Here is a 25,343-nt window from a genome sequence, read left to right on the forward strand (position 1 = left end):
GATTGAGAAACTTCTGAACTTATACAATAAAGAGATACAGATTTGGCACTTGCCATGTAATTGTGCCATTCTGGTTGAAAGCAAAAAGCAAATTGCATAATCCTCACACCTAATGATAATAAAATTATAACATTAGTGGGAACAGTGCAAACAAGGAGACAAACCAAATGCAACAATTTTTTAATTGATGACAGGGACTTTAAGCATTCGAGACTAGGAATAGCTATAACATGAACAAATACTACTCACATAATCTTATTATTCTTCAATCAATTAACTCAATTCAAGTGTTTTTATACCTTTCTGTCCTAATCTTCTTTGATCATTCTTGATTCTTCTTGTTCCATCTTCAGCTCCTCAATAGCTCTACAGAACTCGGTGTTTAATGTCTCTGATGCCTTTAGCCTTTTCTCCATTGCTAACAGTTCTACTTCTTTCTTCTTAACCAGATTTTCTGAGTTTTCCATTTGATGACTTAAATGGAAACTTGTGTCTTTGGCGGCATAATATATTAAAAAGACAAAAAATAGAAACAAAATATATAACCGAGGGGTAAATTGAGAGTGAATAAAGCAAGAAAAGAATTGTTGGATCCACATAGATGCTTAACAAATAACTAAGATGTAGGAATGAATGAATATATAGAATAAATACCTGCATAACTCTCCCCTGCTATGTAAAAAGTCCTTGTTCTATATGATGGGAACTTGAGGAACCAGTTGTGGAGAAAAGTGTAAGCATCATTAGCTGTTACAAACAAGTTACAAATCAAAGATATGCATGCATGTGTTTGCATGTAACAAATCAAATAGTATTAATTATGTTAAGTTTAAAGTAATAGACCTGTCATTTGATCACCCAATTGATCATAATCACTAGTTGTGTTTGAGTAGGAAAAGCCAACTCCAACAGGAGATTCCAGGAATAAGATGTTGGCTTCTTGGTTCTAAGACAAGTTATTAAATTTGAGTCCCTGCCCATCAGAGTCCACTAAAAATGGACCAATCACTTGTGTTGCTCCATATCCCACAGAAAAACATCCAGGTCCTGCATGCAACAAATTCAATTAATTACACATCATCATGATTTTAATTATATTATGATTATGATTAATTACCTCCATTAAGCCATAGGACCAAAGGATTATCATCTGGGTTGGTAATGGCCTCAAAGAACCAGCAAAAGAGTGCTCTTTCATTGGTTTCATTGACAGTAACATAGCCAGCATAGTGCTCAAAATCCACAGCAGGTTGGCCAGGTAAGCCTCTCACATCACCATTATTATTATTATTATCATCTTACAAATGCCTTAACAAAAAACAATCACTTGAAAATGGATATATCAGAAAAAACAGAAAGCATAGTAGACAACCTATGTTCGTTAAGCCCATGAATGATGACTGATGAGCAGATAATTTATACGCTTTTTGGCATTATTTTTAGTATGTTTTTAGTATGTTTTAGTTAGTTTTTATTATATTTTTATTAGTTTTTAGTTAAAATTCACTTTTCTAGACTTTACTATGATTTGTGTGTTTTTCTGTGATTTCAGGTATTTTCTGGCTGAAATTGAGGGACCTAAGCAAAAATCTGATTCAGAGGCTGAAAAGGACTGCAGATGCAGTTGGATTCTGACCTCCCTGCACTCGAAGTGGATTTTCTGGAGCTACAGAAGCTCAATTGGCGCGCTCTCAACGGCGTTGGAAAGTAGACATCCTGTACTTTCCAGCAATGTATAATAGTCCATACTTTGCCCGAGATTTGATGGCCCAAACTGGCGTTCCAAATCAGCTCAAAACTGCCCGGCGTTAAACGCCGGAACTGGCACAAGAATGGGAGTTAAACGCCCAAACTGGCACAAAAGCTGGCGTTTAACTCCAAGAAAAGTCTCTACACATGAAAGCTTCAATGCTCAGCCCAAGCACACACCAAGTGGGCCCGGAATTGGATTTTTATGTCATTTACTCATTTCTGTAAACCCTAGGCTACTAGTTCTTTACAAATAGGACATTTTACTATTGTATTTTTATCTTTGGACATCTAGTTCTTAGATCAGATCTTTTGATCACTTTAGATCTCTAGATCATCTTTAGATCTTTGAATCTTTGGATCCTTGATCATCTTGGTAGCTATCTTTAGTCTTATGCTATCTTAGATCCTGGGGCTGGCCTCACAGCCATGCCTGAACCTTGTTCTTATGTATTTTCAACGGTGAAATTTCTACACACCATAGATTAAGGTGTGGAGCTCTGCTGTACCTCGAGTATTAATGCAATTACTATTGTTCTTCTATTCAATTCAGCTTATTCTTGTTCTAAGATATCACTTGTTCCTCACCTTGATGAATGTGATGATCTGTGACACTCATCATCATTCTCACCTATGAACGTGTGCCTGACAACCACCTCCGTTCTACCTTAGATTGAGTGGATATCTCTTGGATCCCTTAATCGGAATCTTCGTGGTATAAGCTAGAATTGATGGCGGCATTCAAGAGAATCCGGAAGGTCTAAACCTTGTCTGTGGTATTCTGAGTAGGATTCAATGATTGAATGACTGTGACGAGTTTCAAACTCCTGAAAGCTGGGCGTTAGTGACAGACGCAAAAGAATCAATGGATTCTATTCCAACCTGATTGAGAACCGACAGATGATTAGCCATGCCGTAACAGGGTGCGTTGAACATTTTCACTGAGAGGACGGGACTGTAGCCATTGACAACGGTGATGCCCAACATACAGCTTGCCATGAAAAGGAGTAAGAAGGATTGGATGAAGACAGTAGGAAAGCAGAGAGACGGAAGGGACAAAGCATCTCCATACGCTTATCTGAAATTCTCACCAATGAATTACATAAGTATCTCTATCTTTATGCTTTATTCATATATCATTCATAACCATTTGAATCTGCCTGACTAAGATTTACAAGGTGACCATAGCTTGCTTCATACCAACAATCTCCGTGGGATCGACCCTTACTCGCGTAAGGTTTATTACTTGGACGACCCAGTGCACTTGCTGGTTAGTTGTGCGAAGTTGTGAAATTATGTTTAGACCATGGTATTGAGCACCAAGTTTTTGGAGTCATTATCGGGGACTGTTTGAGTTGTGAAAAGTAGAGATCACAATTTCGTGCACCAAGTTTTTGGCGCCGTTGCTGGGGATTGTTTTGAGTTTGGACAACTGACGGTTCATCTTGTTTCTTAGATTAGGTATTTATCTTCAGAGTTCTTAAGAATGAATTCTAGTGTTTCAAGGTGATGTTCTTATCATCACCAAAGCTGATTGATTCTCATCAATTTAGCTCTTGAATGTAATGTCTTGCTAAAGCTTGGCTAGCCATGTCTAATTTCTTTAGACTAAAGCTTTAGACTAACATTGCATGATTCTTGGAATTCTCATTAAGAATTTTGATATCTTTATTTTCTCTTCCACTTAATTTTCGAAAAATCCAAAAAAAATACAAAATCATAAAAACCAAAAATATTGTATGTTTCTTGTTGAGTCTAGTGTCTCATGTTAAGTTTGGTGTCAATTGCATGTTTCTGTTCTTCTTGCATTCATTCATGTGTCTTAAGTGATCTTCAAGATGTTCTTGATGATTTCATTGCTCTGATCTTTAAATTCTCTTGACTTGAGTGTTTTGTTGTTTCTCATATGCATTCTCATTTTGTTAGTGTCAGTAGTATACAAACTGCTAAGTTTGGTGTCTTGTATGCATTATTATTTGATTTTAGTTGCATTGTGATTATTCCTCATTATTAAAAATCCAAAAAATATTTTCAATTTGTGTCTTTTCAAGTCAATAATACAGAGAATTAAAGATTCAGAACATACAGCAGAGGAATTACACAGAAAAAGGCTGAGCATTCAAAACGCCCAGTAAGGAAGGAAAACTGGCGTTTAAACGCCAGCCAGGGTGCCTGGCTGGGCGTTTAACGCCCAAAAGGGTAGTGTTTTGGGCGTTAAACGCCAGAATGTGCACCATTCTGGGCGTTTAACGCCAGGATGGCACAAGAGGAAAGATTCTGTTTTTAATTCAAATTTTTTTTCAGGTTTTCAAAATTTTTCAAAATCAAATCTTTTTCAAATCATATCTTTTCAATCAAATCTTTTTCAAAATCAGTTTCTTTCCATTTTCAAAAATACTTGCTATCAATTAATGATTTGATTCAACATTTCAAGTATGTTGCCTTTTTTGTTGAAAAAGGTTTAATGTTTGAATCATATCTTTTCTTGTTAGCCAAGTCATTAATTTTTAAAATCAAATCTTTTTAAATTGTTTTTCAAATCATATCTTCTCAATCACATCTTTTTAAAACCATAACTTTTCAATCATATCTTTTTAATCACATCTTTTTCAAAATAGTTTTCAATCATATCTTTTTGATTTCTAATTTCAAAATCTTTTTCAAAAATCACTTGATTTCTTTTCCACTCTTGGTTTTCGAAAATCAATTAGTATTTTTCAAAATGTTTTTTAAAATCTTTTACTTAATTTTCGAAAATTTCTTCCCCTCTTCTCACATCCTTCTATTTATGGACTAACACTACTCCTCAATGCACACTTCGAACTCCATCTTTCATTGATAAGTTCGAATTTTCTACCTCTCCTTCTATTTTTCTTTTCCTCTGACACCTCAAGGAATCTCTATACTGTGACATAGAGGATTCCATATTTTCTTGTTCTCTTCTCTTTCATATGAGCAGGAGCAAAGACAAAAGCATTCTTGTTGAGGCTGATCCTGAACCTGAAAGGACCTTGAAGCGAAAGCTAAGAGAAGCTAAGGCACAACTCTCTGTAGAGGACCTAACAGAAATCTTCAAAGAAGAAGAACCCATGGCAGCCGAAAACAACAACAATGCCAACAATTTAAGGAAGGTGTTGGGTGACTTTACTGCACCTACTCCCGACTTCTATGGGAGAAGTATCTCTATCCTTGCCATTGGAGCAAACAACTTTGAGCTTAAGCCTCAATTAGTTTCTCTAATGCAACAGAATTGCAAGTTCCATGGACTTCCATTGGAAGATCCTCATCAGTTTTTAGCTGAATTCTTGCAAATTTGTGACACTGTCAAGACTAATGGGGTTGACCCTAAGGTCTACAGACTTATGCTATTCCCTTTTGCTGTAAGAGACAGAGCTAGGATATGGTTGGACTCACAACCTAAAGAAAGCCTGAACTCTTGGGAAAAGCTAGTCAATGCCTTCTTGGCAAAGTTCTTTCCACCTCAAAAATTGAGTAAGCTTAGAGTGGAAGTCCAAACCTTCAGACAGAAGGAAGGAGAATCCCTCTATGAAGCTTGGGAAAGATACAAACAATTGATCAGAAAGTGTCCTTCTGACATGCTTTCTGAATGGAGCATCATAGGTATTTTCTATGATGGTCTGTCTGAACTGTCCAAGATGTCATTGGATAGTTCTGCTGGAGGATCTCTTCATCTGAAGAAGACGCCTACAGAAGCTCAAGAGCTCATTGAAATGGTTACAAATAACCAATTCATGTATACTTCTGAAAGGAATCCTGTGAACAATGGGACAAATCAGAAGAAAGGAGTTCTTGAGATTGACACTCTGAATGCCATACTGGCTCAGAACAAAATATTGACTCAGCAAGTCAATATGATTTCTCAAAGTCTGTCTGGTATGCAAGCTGCACCAGGCAGTACTAAGGACGCTTCATCTGAAGAAGAAGCTTATGATCTTGAGAACCCTTCAATGGAAGAGGTGAATTACATGGGAGAACCCTATGGAAACACCTATAATTCTTCATGGAGAAATCATCCAAGCCTCTCATGAAAGGATCAACAGAGACCTCAACAAGGTTTCAACAACAATAATAGTGGAAGAAACAGGTTTAGCAATGGCAAGCCCTTTCCATCATCTTCTCAGCAACAGACAGAGAATTCTAAGCAGAACCATTTTGACTTAGCAACCATGGTCTCTGATCTAATCAAAACCACTCAAAGTTTCATGACTGAAACAAGGTCCTCCATTAGGAACTTGGAGGCACAAGTGGGACAGCTGAGTAAGAAAGTTACTGAACTCCCTCCTAGTACTCTTCCAAGCAATACAGAAGAGAATCCAAAAGGAGAGTGCAAGGCCATCAACATGGCCGAATTTGGAGAGGAGGAAGAGGCAGTGAACGCCACTGAGGAAGACCTCAATGAACGTCCACTGGCCTCCAATGAGTTCCCTAATGAGGAACCATGGGAATCTGAGGCTCACACTGAGACCATAGAGATTCCATTGGATTTACTTCTGCCATTCATGAGCTCTGATGAGTATTCTTCCTCTGAAGAGGATGAGTATGTCACTGAAGAGCAAGTTGCTAAATACCTTGGAGCAATCATGAAGCTAAATGACAAGTTATTTGGTAATGAGACTTGGGAGGATGAATCCCCTTTGCTCACCAAAGAACTGGATGACTTGACTAGGCAGAGATTACCTCAAAAGAGACAAGATCCTGGGAAGTTTTCAATATCTTGTACCATAGGCACCATGACCTTTAAGAAGGCTTTGTGTGACCTAGGGTCAAGCATAAACCTCATGCCTCTCTCTGTAATGGAGAAGCTAGGGATCTTTGAGGTACAAGCTGCAAGAATCTCACTAGAGATGGCATACAATTCAAGAAAACAAGCTTATTGGTGGACGAAATTGTGATTCAGCATCCTTAAGTTTGTATGGAATCTATCTTTTGAGCTTTAGTATGAATATACCCTTAGGACACTGTTTATTTTGAGATGAAGGCTTCTAAGGGGCAGCACCTGTGTGAGGTTTTCTTTATAGGAATTCACAACTCCGTTCAACTAACCAGCAAGTGTACTGGGTCGTCCAAGTAATAACCTTACGTGAGTAAGGGTCGAATCCACAGAGATTGTTGGTATGAAGCAAGCTATGGTCACCTTGCAAATCTCAGTTAGGCAGATTAAAATAGTTTATGGGTTTAAATAAAATAGAAAGAAGTTAATAAAAAGGGATAGAAATACTTATGTAGATTCATAGGTGGGAATTTCAGATAAGCGGAATGGAGATGCTGTAGAGCTCTCGGACGCCTGCCTTCCTACTGCTTCTACTCAATCCTTCTTACTCCTTTCCATGGCAAGCTTTGTATAGGGGTTCACTATCAGCTGTGGCTACTTTCATTCCTCTCGGGGAAATAACCTGTACGGCTGTCACTCGCACAGCTAACCAGTCTGGAGGCATCACCCATGGTTGATAGCTACATCCCATCCTCGCAGTGAAAGCTAATGCACGCACTCTGTCACAGTACGGCCAATCACCGGTTGGTTCCCGCTCCTACTGGAATAGAATCCCTCTTTTGCGTTTGTCACTAACGCCCAGCAGGTTAAAGTTTGAAGCACGTCACAGTCATTCATGAACGGAATCCTACTCGGAATACCACAGACAAGGTGAGACTTTCCGGATTCCCAGGATCCTACTCGGAACACCACAGACAAGGTTGGACTTTCCGGATCCAGATAAATGCCGCCATCTATCTAGCTTATACCACGAAGATTCTGTTGGGGAATCTAAGAGATACACATTCAAGCTTGTGTTGCATGTAGAACGTAAGTGGTTGTCAATCACGCGCGTTCATGAGTGAGAATGATGATGAGAGTTATTAGCTCATCACACTCATCATGTTCTTGAGTACGAATGAATATCTTGGAATAAGAATAAGATAGAGAATTGAATAAAGAAAATAGAACTTCATTAATCTTTGAGGTACAGCAGAGCTCCACACCCTTAATCTATGGTGTGCAGAAACTCCACCGTTGAAAATACATAAGCAAGAGGTTCAGGCATGGCCGAATGGCCAGCCCCCCTAAACGTGATCACAGGATAGAAAATACCATCCAGGATGTCTAATACAATAGTAAGAGGTCCTATATATACTAGACTAGCTACTAGGGTTTACATGAGTAAGTAATTGATGCATAAATCCACTTCCGGGGCCCACTTGGTGTATGCTTGGGCTGAGCTTGATCTATCCACGAGCTGAGGCTTCTCTTGGAGTTGAATTTCGAGTTGTGATGTGCTTTGGGCGTTCAACTCCGGATTATGACGTTTTTCTGGCGTTTAACTCCAGAAAGGAGCGTGTACTTGGCGTTCAACGCCAGTTTGCGTCGTCATTCTTCGAATAAAGTATGGACTATTATATATTGCTGGAAAGCCCTGGATGTCTACTTTCCAACGCCGTTGAGAGCGCGCCATTTAGAGTTCTCTAGCTCCAGAAAATCCATTTCGAGTGCAGGGAGGTCAGAATCCAACAGCATCAGCAGTCCTTTTGTCAGCCTTTTTCAGAGTTTTGCTCAAATCCCTCAATTTCAGTCAGAATTTACCTGAAATCACAGAAAAACACACAAACTCATAGTAAAGTCCAGAAATGTGAATTTAACATAAAAACTAAGGAAAACATCCCTAAAAGTAGCTCAAACTTACTAAAAACTATATAAAAACAATGCCAAAAAGCGTATAAATTATCCGCTCATCACAACACCAAACTTAAATTGTTGCTTGTCCCCAAGCAACTGAAAATAAAATAGGATAAAAAGAAGAGAATATACTATAAATTCAGAAATATCAATGAATATTAATTTAATTACATGAGCGGGACTTGTAGCTTTTTGCTCCTGAACAGTTTTGGCATCTCACTTTTTCCTTTGAAGCTCAGAGTGATTGGCTTCTCTAGGAACTTAGAATTTCAGATAGTGTTATTGACTTTCCTAGTTAAGCATGTTGATTCTTGAACACAGCTACTTTTGAGTCTTGGCCGTGGCCCTAAGCACTTTGTCTTCCAGTATTACCACCGGATACACAAATGCCACAGACACATAACTGGGTGAACCTTTTCAGATTGTGACTCAGCTTTGCTAGAGTCCCCAATTAGTGGTGTCCAGAGCTCTTAAGCACACTCTTTTGCCTTGGATCACGACTTTAACCACTCAGTCTCAAGCTTTTCACTTGGACCTTCATGACACAAGCACATGGTTAGGGACAGCTTGGTTTAGCCGCTTAGGCCTGGATTTAATTTCCTTGGGCCCTCCTATCCATTGATGCTCAAAGCCTTGGATCCTCTTTACCCTTGCCTTTTGGTTTTAAGGGCTATTGGCTTTTTCTATTGCTCCTTCTTTTTCTATATACTCTTTTTAGATCTCTTCTCTCTTTTTTTTTTTTTTTTTTCACTGCTTTTTCTTGCTTCAAGAATCAATTCCATGAATTTTTCAGATCATCAATAACATCTCTCTTTGTTCATCATTCTTTCAAGAACCAACAATTTTAACACTCATAAACAACAAGATCCAAAGACATATGCACTGTTCATTCATTCATTCAGAAAACAAAAGCATTGTCACCACATCAAAATAATTAAACTAAATTCAATAATAATTTCGAAAATTATGTACTTCTTGTTCTTTTGAATTAAAACATTTTTCTTTTAAGAGAGGTGAAGGACTAATGGAATTTATTTATAGCTTTAAGGCATGGTTACATACTAATGATCATGAAATAAAGACACAAAACATAGATAAACATAATAATTAAAAACCGAAAACAGAAAGAAATAAAGAACAAGGAATGAATCCACCTCTAGTGGCGTCTTCTTCTTGAAGGACCAATGATGTTCTTCAACTCTTCTATGTCCCTTCCTTGCCTTTGTTGCTCCTCCCTCATTGCTCTTTGATCTTCTCTTATTTCTTGAAGAGTGAGGGCGTGTTCATGGTGTTCCACCCTTAGTTGTTCCACATTATGGCTCAAATCTTCCAAGGAGGTGCTAAGTTGCTCCCAATAGTTGTTGGGAGGAAAGTGCATTCCATGAGGCATTTGTTGATGATGCACTTCCTCATGTTCTTCTTGAGGGCCGTGAGGAACTTCCCTTGTTTGCTCCATCCTTTTCTTGGTGATGGGCTTGTCTTCTTCAATGGAGACATCTCCATCTATGATAACTTCAGCTGAATAACATAGATGGCATATGAGGTGAGGGAATGCTAGCCGTGCCATGTATGGAGGCTTGTCAGCTATTTTGTAGAATTCATTGGCTATGACTTCATGAACCTCTACTTCTTCACCAATCATGATGCTATGAACCATGATGGCCCGATCCACAGTAACTTCAGATCGGTTGCTTGTAGGGATGATGGATCTTTGAATGAACTCCAACCATCCTCTAGCTACAGGCTTGAGGTCCAGTCTTCTTAGTTGGACTGGCTTGCCTTTGGAGTCTACTCTCCATTGGGCGCCTTCCACACATATGTCCATAAGGACTTGGTCCAACCTTTGGTTAAAGTTGACCCTTCTTGTGTAGGGGCGTTCATCACCTTGCATCATAGGCAAATGAAATGCCAACCTCACATTTTCCGGACTGAAATCCAAGTATTTCCCCCTAACCATTGTGAGATAATTCTTTGGGCTTGGGTTCATACTTTGGTCATGGTTTCTAGTGATCCATGCATTGGCATAGAACTCTTGAACCATGAGAATTCCGACTTGTTGCATGGGGTTGGCTAAGACTTCCCAACCTCTTCTTTGAATTTCATGTCGGATCTCCGGATACTCATTTTTCTTGAGCTTGAAAGGGACCTCAGGGATCACTTTCTTCTTTGCCACAACATCATAGAAGTGGTCTTGATGGCTTTTGGAGATAAATCTCTCTTTCTCCCATGACTCGGAAGTGGAAGCTTTTGCTTTCCCTTTCCCTTTTCTTGAGGAAATTCCGGTCTTGGGTGCCATTGATGGTGAATGAAAATCAAAAAGCTTAGGCTTTTTACCACACCAAACTTAAAATTTGCTTGTCCCCAAGCAAAAAAGAAAAGAAGAGTAGAAGAAGAAGAAGAAAATATGGTAGAGAGGGAGAAGAGAGGGTTCGGCTATGTGGGAGAATGTGGGGTTGTGTTGTGTGAAAATGAAAAAGAAAAGAAGGGTATTTATAGGGAGGGGGGAGGGTATAGGTTCGGCCATTTTGGGTGGGAAAGGGTGGGAATTGAATTTGAAAGTAGTGGGGGGTAGGTGGGGTGTATGGGGAAGAGGAGGATGATGTGAATGGTGAATGGGGTAATTGGGAAGAGGAATTGAGGTGATAGGTGAAGGTTTTTGGGAAGTGTGACATTGAGAATGAGATTTGGATTAGAAGAATGTGATTAGGATTAAAAGAAATGTGGTAGGTGGGGATCCTGTGGGGTCCACAGATCCTGAGGTGAGGATCCTGTGGGGTCCACAGATCCTGAGGTGAAAACAAATACCATTCTTTCACCATATAGGCATGTAACATGCCTTGATGCATCATTCTGGCGTTCAAACGCCCCTTGATGCACGTTCTGGGCGTTAAACGCCCATGTTATGCATGTTTCTGGCGTTGAACGCCAGTTTCATGCTTGTTTCTGGCGTTCAGCGCCAGATTGTCCTCTGTGTGCGCATCCTGGCGTTAAACGCCAGGTTGTTGCTTGTTTTGGGCGTTCAACGCCAGAATGGTGCTCTGTTCTGGCGTTGAACGCCGGCCAGATGCACCTTCTGGGCGTTGAACGCCAGCCCGTGCGTCCCCAGGGTGAAAAATTTTTTTCTTCTGTTTTTGACTCTGTTTTTAATTTTTTTTATTTTTTCGTGACTCCTCATGATCATGTACCTAATGAAACACAAAAATAACAAAGAAACAAAATAAAATAGAATTAGATAAATAAAATTGGGTTGCCTCCCAACAAGCGCTTCTTTAATGTCAATAGCTTGACAGTGGCTCTCATGGAGCCACATGGTGATCAGGTCAATTTAGTGTGTAGTATTCCCAACACCAAACTTAGAGTTTGGATATGGGGTTTGAACACCAAACTTAGAGTTTGGTTGTGGCCTCACAACACCAAACTTAGAGTTTGACTGTGGAGGCTCTTCTTGACTCTGAACTGAGAGAAGCTCTTCATGCTTACTCTCTTCTGTCACAGAGGGATGGCCATGTGCTTGAAACACAAGGTAGTCCCTATTCAATTGAAGGACTAACTCACCTCTGTTGACATCTATCACAGCTCCTGCTGTGGCTAGGAAAGGTCTTCCTAGGATGATGCATTCATCATCTTCCTTCCTAGTATCTAGGATTATGAAATCAGTAGGGATGTAAAGGCCTTCAACCTTTACTAGCACGTCCTCTACTAATCCATAAGCTTGTCTTACTGACTTGTCTGCCAGTTGTAATGAGAACAAGGCAGGTTGTACCTCAATGATTCCCAGCTTCTCCATCACAGAGAGTGGCATAAGATTTATTCCTGACCCCAGATCACATAGAGCTTTTTCAAAGCTCATGGTGCCAATGGTACAAGGTATTAAGAACTTGCCAGGATCTTGTTTCTTTTGAGGTAGAGTTTGCTGAATCCAAGTGTCTAGTTCACTAATGAGTAAGGGAGGTTTACTTTCCCAAGTCTCATTACCAAACAGTTTGGCATTCAGCTTCATGATAGCTCCTAAGTATTGAGCAACTTGCTCTCCAGTCACATCTTCATTCTCTTCAGAGGATGAATATTCTTCAGAGCTCATGAATGGCAGAAGGAGAGTTAAAGGAATCTCTATGGTCTCTAGGTGAGCCTCAGATTCCTCAGGATTCTTAATAGGAAACTCCTTCTTGCTTGAGGAACGTCCCAGGAGGTCTTTCTCACTAGGATTTTCGTCCTCCTCCTCCCTAGTGCATTCGGTCACTTTGATTAAATCAATGGCCTTGCACTCTCCTTTTGGGTTCTCTTCTGTATTGCTTGGGAGAATACTGGGAGGAGTTTCAATAACTTTCTTACTCAGCTGGCCCACTTGTGCTTCCAGATTTCTAATGGAAGATCTGGTTTCATTCATGAAACTGAAGGTGGCCTTTGACAGATCAGAGACTATGTTGGCTAAATTAGAAGTGTTTTGTTCAGAGTTCTCTGTCTGTTGCTGAGAAGATGATGGATATGGCTTACTATTATTCAGCCTATTGCGTCCACCATTGTTAAAACCTTGTTGAGGTTTTTGTTGATCCTTCCAGGAGAAATTTGGATGATTTCTCCATGATGAGTTATAGGTGTTTCCATAAGGTTCACCTAAGTAATTAACCTCTGCCATGGCAGGGTTCTCAGGATCATAAGCTTCTTCAGAAGCTGCCTCTCTAGTACTATTGGATGCATGTTGCAATCCATTCAGATTTTGAGAGATTATGTTGACCTGTTGAGTCAACATTTTGTTCTGAGCCAATATGGCATTCAGAGCATCAATTTCAAGAACTCCTTTCTTCTGAGGTACCCCATTGTTCACGGAATTCCTCTCAGAGGTGTACATAAACTGGTTGTTTGCAACCATGTCAATGAGTTCTTGAGCCTCTTCAGGCGTTTTCTTCAGGTGAATAGATCCACCTGCAGAATGGTCCAATGACATTTTCGAAGATTCAGAGAGACCATAATAGAATATATCTAATATGGTCCATTCAGAAAACATGTCAGATGGACATCTCTTGGTCAGCTGCTTGTATCTTTCCCAAGCTTCATAGAGGGATTCACCATCTTTTTGTTTGAAGGTTTGAACATCCACTCTCAGCTTGCTCAGCTTTTGAGGAGGAAAGAATTTATCTAAGAATGCAGTGACAAGCTTATCCCATGAGTCCAGGCTATCCTTGGGTTGAGAATCCAACCATACTCTAGCTCTGTCTCTTACAGCAAAAGGGAAAAGCAAGAGTCTGTAGACTTCTGGATTAACTCCATTTGTCTTTACAGTGTCACAGATCTGCAAGAACTCAGTTAAAAACTGGTAAGGATCTTCAGATGGAAGTCCATAAAACTTGCAGTTTTGTTGCATTAATGCAACTAGTTGAGGCTTAAGCTCAAAGTTATTGGCTCCAATGGCAGGAATGGAGATGCTTCTTCCATCAAACTTGGATGTTGGCTTTGTGAAGTCACCAAGCATTCTCCTTGCATTATCATTATTATTTTCGGCCATCTCTTCCTCTTGTTCGAAATTTTCTAAAAGGTTGCTTCTGGATTGTTGTAATTTAGCTTCTTTTAATTTTCTCTTCAGAGTCCTTTCAGGTTCTGGATCAACTTCAACAAGAGTGCCTTTGTCCCTGTTCCTGCTCATATGAAAGAAAAGGGAACACAAAAAAGAAAGAAGGAATCCTCTATGTCACAGTATAGAGATTCCTTTATGTTAGTAGAAAAAGAAAGGGGTAGAAGAAGAGGAATGGATTCGGATTTTTGATGAAGAGGGGTGAAGAGAAGTGTTAGTAATTAAATAATTAAATAGAGGAAGAAAAGAGAAGAGAGAATTCGAAAACAATTTTTGAAAAGGAGTTAGTGATTTTCGAAAATTAGAGATAAAATAAAATTAAAATTAAAATTTAAAACAATTAATTAATTAAAAAGAATTTTTGAAAAGGGAAGAAATATTTTCGAAAATAGAGGAGGGAAAAGTAGTTAGGTAGTTTTGAAAAAGATAAGAAACAAACAACAAGTTAGTTAGTTGATTGAAAAAGATTTGAAATCAAAATTGAAAAAGATAAGAAGATAGTAAGTTAGATAAGATATTTTAAAATCAAATTTTGAAAAAGATAAAATTTTAAAAAGAATAAGATAAAGAGATAAGATAAAAGTTTTAAGAAAAAGATATTTTTGAAAAAGATTTAATTTTTAAAATTACTTAACTAACAAGAAACTACAAGATAAGATTCTAGAACTTAAAGATTGAACCTTTCTTAACAAGAAAGTAACAAACTTCAAATTTTTGAACCAATCACATTAATTGTTAGCTAATTTTCGAAAATTACATATAAAGATAAGAAAAAGATTTTGAAAATATTTTGAAAAATAATTTTTGAAATTTTCGAAATTTATAAAAAAATGAAAAAGATATGATTTTTGAAAAAGATTTTGAAAAGATAAGATTTTTAAAATTGAAATTTTGACTTGACTTGTAAGAAACAACTAATTTTGAAAATTTTTGACCAAGTCAACCCAAAATTTCGAAATTTTGGAGGGAAATAAGGAAAAGATATTTTTTATTTTTGAATTTTTAAAGAAAAACACAAAAATGACCCAAAACATGAAAATTTTGGATCAAGACACAAGATGCATGCAAGAATGCTATGAATGTCAAGATGAACACTAAGAACACTTTGAAGATCATGATGAACATCAAGAACATGATTTTGAAAAATTTTTGATGCAAAGAAAATATGCAAGACACCAAACTTAGAAATCTTTAATGCATGGAAAATATGAATGCAAAAATGCACATGAAAAACAACAAACAACACAAAACAAGAAATCATCAAGATCAAACAAGAAGACTTGTCAAGAACAACTTGAAGATCATGAAGAACACTATGAATGCATGAAATTTTCGAAAAATGCAAGAAAAATTTTTTAAAGCATGCAATTGACACCAAACTTAAAAATTGACTCAAGACTTAAACAAGAAACACAAAATATTTTTTTGATTTTTATGATTTTCTAATTTTTTTTGGATTTTTATTCATTATTTTCGAAAATAAGGTTTTGAAAAAACGAAAAATAAAAGAAAAAATTTTTGAAAAAGATTTTTGAAAAGAAAATTACCTAATCTGAGCAACAAGATGAACCGTCAGTTGTCCATACTCGAACAATCCCCGGCAACGGCGCCAAAAACTTGGTGGACGAAATTGTGATTCAGCATCCTTAAGTTTGTATGGAATCTATCTTTTGAGCTTTAGTATGAATATACCCTTAGGACACTGTTTATTTTGAGATGAAGGCTTCTAAGGGGCAGCACCTGTGTGAGGTTTTCTTTATAGGAATTCACAACTCCGTTCAACTAACCAGCAAGTGTACTGGGTCGTCCAAGTAATAACCTTACGTGAGTAAGGGTCGAATCCACAGAGATTGTTGGTATGAAGCAAGCTATGGTCACCTTGCAAATCTCAGTTAGGCAGATTAAAATAGTTTATGGGTTTAAATAAAATAGAAAGAAGTTAATAAAAAGGGATAGAAATACTTATGTAGATTCATAGGTGGGAATTTCAGATAAGCGGAATGGAGATGCTGTAGAGCTCTCGGACGCCTGCCTTCCTACTGCTTCTACTCAATCCTTCTTACTCCTTTCCATGGCAAGCTTTGTATAGGGGTTCACTATCAGCTGTGGCTACTTTCATTCCTCTCGGGGAAATAACCTGTACGGCTGTCACTCGCACAGCTAACCAGTCTGGAGGCATCACCCATGGTTGATAGCTACATCCCATCCTCGCAGTGAAAGCTAATGCACGCACTCTGTCACAGTACGGCCAATCACCGGTTGGTTCCCGCTCCTACTGGAATAGAATCCCTCTTTTGCGTTTGTCACTAACGCCCAGCAGGTTAAAGTTTGAAGCACGTCACAGTCATTCATGAACGGAATCCTACTCGGAATACCACAGACAAGGTGAGACTTTCCGGATTCCCAGGATCCTACTCGGAACACCACAGACAAGGTTGGACTTTCCGGATCCAGATAAATGCCGCCATCTATCTAGCTTATACCACGAAGATTCTGTTGGGGAATCTAAGAGATACACATTCAAGCTTGTGTTGCATGTAGAACGTAAGTGGTTGTCAATCACGCGCGTTCATGAGTGAGAATGATGATGAGAGTTATTAGCTCATCACACTCATCATGTTCTTGAGTACGAATGAATATCTTGGAATAAGAATAAGATAGAGAATTGAATAAAAGAAAATAGAACTTCATTAATCTTTGAGGTACAGCAGAGCTCCACACCCTTAATCTATGGTGTGCAGAAACTCCACCGTTGAAAATACATAAGCAAGAGGTTCAGGCATGGCCGAATGGCCAGCCCCCCTAAACGTGATCACAGGATAGAAAATACCATCCAGGATGTCTAATACAATAGTAAGAGGTCCTATATATACTAGACTAGCTACTAGGGTTTACATGAGTAAGTAATTGATGCATAAATCCACTTCCGGGGCCCACTTGGTGTATGCTTGGGCTGAGCTTGATCTATCCACGAGCTGAGGCTTCTCTTGGAGTTGAATTTCGAGTTGTGATGTGCTTTGGGCGTTCAACTCCGGATTATGACGTTTTTCTGGCGTTTAACTCCAGAAAGGAGCGTGTACTTGGCGTTCAACGCCAGTTTGCGTCGTCATTCTTCGAATAAAGTATGGACTATTATATATTGCTGGAAAGCCCTGGATGTCTACTTTCCAACGCCGTTGAGAGCGCGCCATTTAGAGTTCTGTAGCTCCAGAAAATCCATTTCGAGTGCAGGGAGGTCAGAATCCAACAGCATCAGCAGTCCTTTTGTCAGCCTTTTTCAGAGTTTTGCTCAAATCCCTCAATTTCAGTCAGAATTTACCTGAAATCACAGAAAAACACACAAACTCATAGTAAAGTCCAGAAATGTGAATTTAACATAAAAACTAAGGAAAACATCCCTAAAAGTAGCTCAAACTTACTAAAAACTATATAAAAACAATGCCAAAAAGCGTATAAATTATCCGCTCATCACTTATGGACTTGTAGAGGATGTTCTGGTAAAGATTGAAGACCATTACATCCCTGCTGATTTCATAGTCCTAGAGACTGGGAAGTGCATGGATGAATCCATCATCCTTGGCAGACCCTTCCTAGCCACAGCAAAGGCTGTGATTGATGTGGACAGAGGAGAATTGATCATTCAAGTGAATGAAGAATCCTTTGTGTTTAAGGCTCAAGGATATCCCTCTGTTACCATGAAGAGTAAGCATGAAGAGCTTCTCTCAAAACAGAGTCAAACAGAGCCCCCATAGTCAAACTCTAAGTTTGGTGTTGGGAGGCCACAACCAACTTCTAAGTTTGGTGTTGAACCCCCACATTCAAACTCTAAGTTTGGTGTTGGGAGGTTCCAACATTGCTCTGAGCATTTGTGAGGCTCCATGAGAGCCCACTACCAAGCTACTGTCATTAAAGAAGCGCTTGTTGGGAGGCAACCCAATATTATGATTATCTATTTTCCTTTGTTATTTCATGTTTTCTGTAAGTTGATGATCATGGGAAGTCACAAAATCAATTGAAAAAGCAAAAACAGAATGAAAAATAGGAAGAAAAACAGCACACCCTGGAGGAAGATCTTACTGGCGTTTAAACGCCAGTAAGGGCAGCAAATGGGCGTTTAACGCCCAGTCTGGCACCATTCTGGGCGTTTAACGCTAGAAAGGGGCACCAGACTGGCGTTAAACGCCAGGAAAGGGCAAGAAGCTGGCGTTAAACGCCAGAAATGGGCACCAGCCCGGTGTTTAACGCCAGAATTGGCATAAAGAGCATTTTTGCTCGCCACTTGGTGCAGGGATGAATTTTCCTTGACACCTCAGGATCTGTGGACCTCACAAGATCCCCACCTACCCCACCACTCTCTCTCTTCTTCACCCATTCACCAATCACCTCAACACCTCTTCCCCAAAAACCCCTCACCTATCAAATCCCATCTTTCTCTTCACCACTCACATCCATCCTTCATAAAACCCCACCTACCTCACCATTCAAATTCAAACCACTTTCCCTCCCAAACCCACCCTCCCATAGCCGAACCCTACCCCTCTCTCCACCCCTATATAAACCCATCTTCACTCCTTCATTTTCACACAACATAAACACTACTTCTCCCCCTTTGGCCGAACCAAAAAGCCATCTCCATCTCCTCTATTTCTTCTTCTTCTACTCTCTTCTTTCTTCTTTTGCTCGAGGACGAGCAAACATTTTAAGTTTGGTGTGGTAAAAGCATTGCTTTTTGTTTTTCCATAACCATTTATGGCATCCAAGGCCGGAGAAACCTCTAGAAAGAGGAAAAGGAAGGCAAAAGCTTTCACCTCCGAGTCATGGGAGATGGAGAGATTCATCTCAAGGGTGCATCAAGACCACTTCTATGAAGTTGTGGCCTTGAAGAAGGTGATCCCCGAGGTCTCTTTCAAACTCAAAAAGAGTGAATATCCAGAGATCCGACATGAGATTCGAAGAAGAGGTTGGGAAGTTCTTACCAACCCCATTCAACAAGTTGGAATCTTAATGGTTCAAGAGTTCTATGTCAATGCATGGATCACCAAGAACCATGATCAAAGTGTGAACCCGGACCCAAAGAATTGGCTTACAATGGTTCGGGAGAAATACTTAGATTTTAGTCCGGAAAATGTAAGGTTGGCATTCAACTTGCCCATGATGCAAGGAGATGAACACCCTTACACTAGAAGGGTTAACTTTGATCAAACGTTAGACCAAGTCCTCATAGACATCTGTGAAGAGGGCGCCCAATGGAAGAGAGATTCAAAAGGGAAGCCAGTTCAACTGAGAAGGCATGACCTCAAGCCCGTGGCTAGGGGATGGTTGGAGTTTATCCAACGCTCAATCATTCCCACTAGCAACCGGTCTGAAGTTACTGTAGATCGGGCCATCATGATTCATAGCATCATGATTGGAGAGGAAGTAGAAGTTCATGAGGTTATAGCCCAAGAACTTAATAAGGTGGCGGACAAGTCCTCTACCTTGGCAAGGTTAGCCTTTCCTCATCTCATTTGTCACCTCTGTTATTCAGTTGGAGTTGACATAGATGGAGACATCCTCATTGATGAGGACAAGCCCATCACTAAGAAAATGATGGAGCAAACAAGAGATCGCACTCATCATGAAATCCCTGAGATACCTCAAGGGATGCACTTTCCTCCACAAAACTATTGGGAGCAAATCAACACCTCCCTAGGAGAATTGAGTTCCAACATGGGACAACTAAGGGTGGAGCACCAAGAACATTCCATTCTCCTCCATGAAATTAGAGAAGATCAAAGAATCATGAGAGAGGAGCAACAAAGGCAAGGAAGAGACATTGAGGAGCTCAAGCACTCCATAAGATCTTCAAGAGGAAGAACAAGCCGCCATCACTAAGGTGGACCCGTTCTTTAATTTCCTTGTTCTTTATTTTCTTGTTTTTCGAATTTTATGCTTATGTTTATCCATGTTTGTGTCTTATTACATGATCATTAGTGTCTTAGTGTCTATGCCTTAAAGTTATGAATGTCCTATGAATTCATCACCTTTCTTAAATGAAAAATGTTCTTAATTGGAAAAGAGAAGAATTGCATGAATTTTGAATTTTATAACAGATTAATTATTTTGATGTGGTGGCAATACTTTTGTTTTCTGAATATATGCTTAAACAGTGCATATGTCTTTTGAATTTATTATTCATGAATGTTGGCTCTTGAAAGAATGATGAAAAAGGAGACATGTTACTGAGGATCTGAAAAATCATAAAAATGATTCTTGAAGCAAGAAAAAGCAGTGAATATTCAAAAAAAAGGAGAAAAATGAAAAAAAAAAGAGAAAAAGAAAAATTAATGAAGTTGTGATCCAAGGCAAAAAGAGTGTGCTTAAGAACCCTGGACACCTCTAATTGGGGACTCTAGCAAAGCTGAGTCACAATCTGAAAAGGTTCACCCAATTATGTGTCTGTGGCATGTATGTATCCAGTGGTAATACTGGAAGACAAAGTGATTTGGGCCACGGCCAAGACTCATAAAGTAGCTGTGTTCAAGAATCATCATACTTAACTAGGAGAATCAATAACACTATCTGGATTCTGAGTTCCTATAGAAGCCAATCATTCTGAATTTCAAAGGATTGAGTGAGATGCCAAAACTATTCAGAGGCAAAAAGCTAAAAGCCCCGCTCATCTAATTAATACTGATCTTCATAGATGTTTTTGGAGTTCATTGCATATTCTCTTCTTTTTATCTTATTTGATTTTCAGTTGCTTGAGGACAAGCAACAATTTAAGTTTGGTGTTGTGATGAGCGGATAATTTATACGCTTTTTGGCATTATTTTTAGTATGTTTTTAGTATGTTTAGTTAGTTTTTATTATATTTTTATTAGTTTTTAGTTAAAATTCACTTTTCTGGACTTTACTATGAGTTTGTGTGTTTTTCTGTGATTTCAGGTATTTTCTGGCTGAAATTGAGGGACCTGAGCAAAAATCTGATTCAGAGGCTGAAAAGGACTGCAGATGCTGTTGGATTCTGACCTCCCTGCACTCGAAGTAGATTTTCTAGAGCTACAGAAGCCCAATTGGCACGCTCTCAACAGCGTTGGAAAGTAGACATCCGGGGCTTTCCATCAATGTATAATAGTTTATACTTTGCCCGAGATTTGATGGCCCAAACCGGTGTTCCAAATCAGCTCGAAACTGCCCGGCGTTAAACGCCGGAACTGGCACAAGAATGGGAGTTAAACGCCCAAACTGGCACAAAAGCTGGCGTTTAACTCCAAGAAAAGTCTCTACACATGAAAGCTTCAATGCTCAGCCCAAGCACACACCAAGTGGGCCCGGAATTGGATTTTTATGTCATTTACTCATTTCTGTAAATCCTAGGCTACTAGTTCTCTACAAATAGGACCTTTTACTATTGTATTTTCATCTTTGGACATCTAGTTCTTAGATTAGATCTTTTGATCACTTTAGATCTCTAGATCATCTTTAGATCTTTGAATCTTTGGATCCTTGATCATCTTGGTAGCTATCTTTAGTCTTATGCTATCTTAGATCCTGGGGCTGGCCTCACAGCCATGTCTGAACCTTGTTCTTATGTATTTTCAACGGTGAAATTTCTACACACCATAGATTAAGGTGTGGAGCTCTGCTGTACCTCGAGTATTAATGCAATTACTATTGTTCTTCTATTCAATTCAGCTTATTCTTGTTCTAAGATATCACTTGTTCCTCACCTTGATGAATGTGATGATCCGTGACACTCATCATCATTCTCACCTATGAACGTGTGCCTGACAACCACCTCCGTTCTGCCTTAGATTGAGTGGATATCTCTTGGATCCCTTAATCAGAATCTTCATGGTATAAGCTAGAATTGATGGCGGCATTCAAGAGAATCTGGAAGGTCTAAACCTTGTCTGTGGTATTCTGAGTAGGATTCAATGATTGAATGACTGTGACGAGCTTCAAACTCCTGAAGGCTGGACATTAGTGACAGACGCAAAAGAATCAATGGATTCTATTCCAACCTTATTGAGAACCGACAGATGATTAGCCGTGCCGTGACAGGGTGCGTTAAACATTTTCACTGAGAGGACGGGACTGTAGCCACTGACAACGGTGATGCCCAACATACAGCTTGCCATGGAAAGGAGTAAGAAGGATTGGATGAAGACAGTAGGAAAGCAGAGAGACGGAAGGGACAAAGCATCTCCATACACTTATCTGAAATTCTCACCAATGAATTACATAAGTATCTCTATCTTTATGCTTTATTCATATATCATTCATAACTATTTGAATCTGCCTGACTAAGATTTACAAGGTGACCATAGCTTGCTTCATACCAACGATCTCCGTGGGATCGACCCTTACTCGCGTAAGGTTTATTACTTGGACGACCCAGTGCACTTGCTGGTTAGTTGTGCGAAGTTGTGAAATTATGTTTAGACCATGGTATTGAGCACCAAGTTTTTGGAGTCATTACCGGGGACTGTTTGAGTTGTGAAAAGTAGAGATCACAATTTCGTGCACCAATGACCATAATGCCCCTGAAAGGAAAAGAGTAGAAAATAATTAATTCAAATGTGAAACAAAGCAACCCAACTGCAGGTTGCAGAATACCCCTCTGTTTCAATGATCAAAATTTTCTTTCATATATCTTTGTCTAATACTATAATCCACAGAAGGTTGAATGGTTAAGAATACTTTTCCCAAATGATTATTATCTCGTAAAGCAAGCAAATCAATAAGAAATGAAGAAGTTGAATGGTTAAGAATACTTTTCCCAATTGCAAAATGAAAATCTCCAGCAACCTTATTAATTTGAAGAGATCCATGAATATTGCATCCTTCACCTTCTTCATCCTTTACCCTCTGAACATACCCTTCTCTTTGACACTGATCAAACAAGTCCAAGTTCTCCGGCAACGCCTATTCCTTTTTGTTATACGCTTCTTGAACTTCTTCACAAGAATTACAATTGTCATTAGCACCATAACAAGAACCGCAATACTCTTCGTCGTACCCTAATCTGCCACCATGTATTTGTAAAGGCATCTGGATTCTTATAAAAATAAACAATGATTTATTTGGTTTGTAATAGAAATAATAACTATTTTCTTTGATAAACAAATTCAAGATTTTATTATTATGATTTTGGTCAGAAAATAAATTCAAGATTATCACAATAACCGCAATACTCTTTCTTTTAAATTTTATTTTATCTAATCACATTGTAAAACTCTGACAAAGTAGTTAAGCTGAAGTAATGTGATGAAATGATTATGCTAATTAGGTTTAACAAACGCAAATTCAGAATTTTATGATAAAAATAGTAGATACAAAAATTGCAAAAATAAATATAATAATCAAAGGGAGACAGGGAGGAACTTACAAGAAACTACAATGGCGACATGCTCTGGCATCGGGCTCACAGGGACGGCAATCGGCAAAGACATTGTAACGATGAGTCTGTGGAAGAAGAACTTACATGCAGATTCACAAATCACAATGTGATAGAGTGAGAGTGAGAGAGAGAGCACGCGAGCGAGAGAGAGGAACTCACATGAAAAGGAGCGACAACGGGTTCGGCGGAGGAGAAGAAGAAGAAGACGACGCTCTATGCTCAGGCGTAGGCCGGCGGGTTTTCTCAGGCATCGAAGAAGAAGAAGCTCCCCTCTCTGCCTCTCTATGTGACTATTCCATCTCTGATCTCTATTCTCAGGCGATGGACGAGAAGAAGAAGCCTCATCAACTCTGATTTATGAAGGTATGGGGTTAAATTTGGGAGAAATGAGTGAAACGAAGGACGCGAGAAGCCAAACGCGGGAGTGATTTTTTTTTATGATAAAAATCGACGGCTCTTTCCGTCGATTTTAGTTAAAATAAAAATCAACATCCTAGTCGTCTATTTTATGTAATAAATCTATACCATTCATCCAAGTTATAAAAGAGATCTCTATCGTCTAAATTTATCGACGGCAACAAATGTCGATATTTTAATTATTAAAATAGACAACTAGTCCGTCAATTTTAAAGAAAAAAATTTAACCACTCTTTTGTCGATAATGTGACGATAGAATTTGGAGGTTAGAAAGTTACCAAAATAATAGACGACATCGTCGTTGATTTTAATATTTTATTTTTGGTAATCTCTTTTTCATTTTATCGACAGCAAGCCATCGAAAAATATCGACGGAAAACTTAACCGTCGATTTTTGGCGTCGATAATTACACTGTTTCTTGTAGTGATACTTCAATAATTGGAATCTAGTTAAACTCAATCATCATGTTCCTATTAATTATCAAGTTATAAACGTACTTTGAAATAGCTATGTTTCCTCAAATGTGGTTCAATCATATACTGTTTGATCTAACTATGCAACAATTTTATATTAATAACTATTTTTTGATTCATAGATAGGTTATGATGAATAAATAACACTCATATTCCATATTATGTTGACAATGGCAGCGAAAAAATTTGAGTGTTGTTTACAAGTGCTGCACATGTTCATTTGAAACATATAGATTTCTCCAAGCACAACAGAAACCTTTCTCTAGCAAGGAAAGCTATTTTGCTATCTGGTCCTGGAGGTACATTAAATTCAAATAATTAATCTTGTCCTGAAAATAAAGATGGCTTTCAGTTCTGTTTTGCTAACTACTTTTAAATTGAATGTTTGAAGAACTATACCAGCAAATGCTTGAAATAATGAAAGAAAGAAAGCAATTATTGGTTATGAATTTCTTGAATAATATACAATAGCTTAGAAGTTAAGTAAAGACAATTACAACCTTACAAGATGTACAAAATAATGAGTTAATCCTATGTATTCCATACTCAAATGAAGTCTTCATCACTTATTTTAATATATCTCTTGTGTTTTTATGTGATCTAATTAATAGGTCAGTTAGATTTTATATAACTTCAGTTCTGCAATTTTAATATATAAGAACATCACACTGATTCTTCAAGACTGAAATATTAAACATAAAAAGGTCAATTAAACTTGAACTCCCGTTAGAGCTTCTTGCTTCTATTTCTTTTTACATTATATTTCAGTAATTAGAATCTAGCTAAACTCAATCATCATGTTCTAATTAGTTATTAAGTTATTTACATACTTTGACACAGCTATGTTTCCTCAAATATGAAATCACATAAATTTAGTTTAGGAACTAGCGGATAATTACTAATTAAACCATGTATCATCAAAATACTAATGTGAAAGAAGAAAAGTAAGAAAAATCCACCCTATTGTATATAAGCATATAACTATAATTAAATATCGGATGTGTTGTTCAACTTCTCATTTATATATGTCATATTTTTACTATAGAATAATAATGACAGAG

General features: G+C 38.4%; 1 pseudogene; it reads right to left on the reverse strand.

The window, feature by feature from the left end:
• Positions 1 to 308: 308 nt before the first annotated feature.
• On the reverse strand, positions 309 to 23,642 carry LOC130934614 (serine carboxypeptidase-like 31; annotated as a pseudogene).
• Between the last annotated feature and the right edge of the window lie 1,701 nt (positions 23,643 to 25,343).

Source organism: Arachis stenosperma, chromosome 6, assembly GCF_014773155.1.
Source record: "Arachis stenosperma cultivar V10309 chromosome 6, arast.V10309.gnm1.PFL2, whole genome shotgun sequence".
Taxonomy (NCBI): domain Eukaryota; kingdom Viridiplantae; phylum Streptophyta; class Magnoliopsida; order Fabales; family Fabaceae; genus Arachis; species Arachis stenosperma.